We start from the raw sequence: 2913 nt of genomic DNA on the forward strand, positions 1-2913 counted from the left end.
AGGTTTCTTGTGGTTGACCCACAAGGCTTTTTCTCTCCCTCGAGGATTACTTATTGTGTCGATGTAGTTCAATAAGTGGGTCATGACACATAACCGTGGTTCAGGTGGGTATGCCCGGAATTCCATAACTAGACCTGATGTTTCTGGTCTGCTCTGTTTGCCCAGTCCCTAATGGTAATGTAACATGGTGTAGTAGACCATATTGTCCAATCGTAGTGGATGGAGGAAACTGGACTCTTTGTGCTGAGACAAGGCCATCAGCATGTCCCTTCAGGGTGGGCTGTTCCAGGGTGAGGGACCTGGCTGGTGACCATCCCCAAAGGTACGTCAGGTCCACACTGACATCCCAGATTTGGGTGTACCTGGGTCTGGGGGATTAACCTCTCCTGAATTTGATCACCGGCGGGAGGTACCCTATGGCCTGTGGTCCTGGTGCCCGAGTTAAGTAGGCTGACAGAGCAATTCTGGCTGAATCCTTCATAGTGGTGAAGACCTGCCAGAACTCCAGTACAGGTTTGTTGTAGTTGAATATGTAGTTCCTGTATTTGAATGGTATCTTCCCACTTCTTGATGTTCGCCAAGTATGTTCCCTAGTGGATATGCGATGGGATGCTATCCTTGTGTTGATAGCGTTATTGACAATCCAGGCCCAGCAGAGGTCTTCCCAATTCTGCAATCCAGGCCTAGTGATGGTCTTTTCAAATCTGCAACCCAGTAGTTTGATTTATCGTGGCATGTGCGTAGTACCCGACTGATGAGGCCATAGTACCTGATGAGGTAGGAAAAAAGGGGGAAAACATAGATTAGATTTCCCCCCATGCTTCCTAATTCAGTGGGAATGAATTCATTGCCACTGCCTCAAGTTTGGTTTCTTGCGACATACATCGGTACGTGGAGAATTCAATTGAAATACAGGGAAATCGATATCTGGTGTTCCATATTGCTTTGTAATTCCAGCAAAATACTTTGGTTTAATATGTCTGTTTACAGTATTTAGCTCACCTAGTAGGTAAGTTTGCTGATGGTCGCATATTTTTGACGACCTACAGTTACCAATTGCTAAATAAATGTCACATGATATCGATTTATTCTGCCCAAGTGGTTTGTGTATGTCACTACTGTTAATTGTTAATTTATAAACGAACATGCAAAATGGTGCACTGCAGAATAATATGCTTTACCAATAGAGCGTACTCAATATTTCCAACTAGGTTTTACGTCCAGTGTCTATAGTGATGACGACTCCAGATTAGTCCATTTGCCACCATGTTCTGGGTGTGGGTTAGTTTAAACATTAGCACCTTGCCTTAATGGAAAGGTTCAAGTTAAGTAGCTGGAAAAGCTGCTACTAACTCCCAATATTCTTGCCACTGTTGAATGGTAGATAAGTACCATTAATTGTTACAGGTTGTGTCATGCTGACTCTCCTATGCCAAAGTTAAAGATGAGTGGGTAGAGTATTGTATACCAGATAGTCAACAGTAGAGGATTTATATTTCAAGGTACTGCAATACTGGTTGATGCGTGGAATGGACGGAGCAAGCCCCTATTCCATCTCCCTGTTCCAAATCAATTAAAATATGGTCCCTTGATAAGGGACGAGTCAAAATAGAACTGATAACAACAGATACTCCACTTGATCTTAGCCAAGGCTGAGAGCGATGGTTTCAACGTAGATCTATCTGGATAGCATGACAAGCTCGGCTAAAAGAATAATAGCTATGGCTGTGATAGCTATACCCATGGATTTGCCGTCGTTAATATCATTGGAACATGCCACGACGATTGTTCCTTAATATTGTCAGGTCTGGTTAGAATATCTGGGAACAGTTTGGCTTTATTGCCATAGTCGATAATTAATACTGCCAAGTTATCTCCCAAGTTTTTTTTAGTTTTTTTTTGAATGGGTACTGAATAGTATGCATCTTTTAAGCTGATGTCTACCATTAAGTATCCTTGGGATGAAAGGTTGGCAGTTTTAATATTCCAAGCGTGACCTGGCGAGATATTCAAGTGCTAAGTCAATGATGGTGCGACATACACCAGTTAGGGATTTTTGGTGCCAAAGGTTCATACTAGGTTTTTTATGACCCCTTGTATATCAATGATGGTGAGACATCACCACCTTGGTTTGTTGGTACCAAAGGTTCATATAGGCTTCTATATGACCCCTAATATAATTTTACCCCCAGTTGCTAGACCCTCATGTTCTTTTTAGTGGGAGGGTAGACCCCTTGGGGTGCATGCTGAACTGGTATTGTATGGTCCCTAGGTAAGGGACGTATCAGATATTAACTGATAAAACAGATACTACTAATCTTAGCCAAAAGGCCGAGCAGGATGGGATCTAATTCAATTTTGTCCTTGAATGCTTTGTTAGTACAAATCCTTCACCTTTTGTGTGATGGTAGGAACCATACTTATCTTATTTCACTGTTGTTCTGTGTGTTCATTTCTTTGGTTTCTGGTTCCTTGTTTGTAGGGATGGTGTTGGGGGTGGCTTAATCTAAATAAATTAAAACTTAATAATAAGTGTTAGCTGGTGCCAAAAGATGCAAATTTTTTTTTTTTAAATGCAGTTTTTTACTAAATTTGCAGATGATTTCAAGGTAATCTTGGTTGGCATGCGGGCCCCGAGCTTTCACCAGTACTATTAAGTGGACGCCTACTGGTAGACGCGTAAAGGCACTGCTGCTGGTTTCGTGTGGTGCTCATTCCAGACCCTGCCCTCTAGATGCCAAATGTTTTGGATACTTCTCCAGTTTTTTAGGCTTGGTTTGATAACTTTGATAACTTTGATTAACAGGATCTGTGGTTGAGAGGTCGGCGTTCTCACAGTACTGTAAATTTTTTTAAGTTGAGGGCAGGTTTTATAACTTCCTAAGAAGTTGCGGAGCACTGCGAGCAGTAGGG

The 2913-nt window shown here is 42.1% G+C and overlaps 2 pseudogenes; both read right to left on the reverse strand.

The window, feature by feature from the left end:
• Positions 1-1483: 1483 nt before the first annotated feature.
• On the reverse strand, positions 1484-1663 carry LOC116982995 (annotated as a pseudogene).
• A 571-nt stretch (positions 1664-2234) lies between these two features.
• Positions 2235-2342, reverse strand: LOC116983002 (annotated as a pseudogene).
• Between the last annotated feature and the right edge of the window lie 571 nt (positions 2343-2913).

Source organism: Amblyraja radiata, chromosome 17, assembly GCF_010909765.2.
Source record: "Amblyraja radiata isolate CabotCenter1 chromosome 17, sAmbRad1.1.pri, whole genome shotgun sequence".
Lineage (NCBI taxonomy): Eukaryota > Metazoa > Chordata > Chondrichthyes > Rajiformes > Rajidae > Amblyraja > Amblyraja radiata.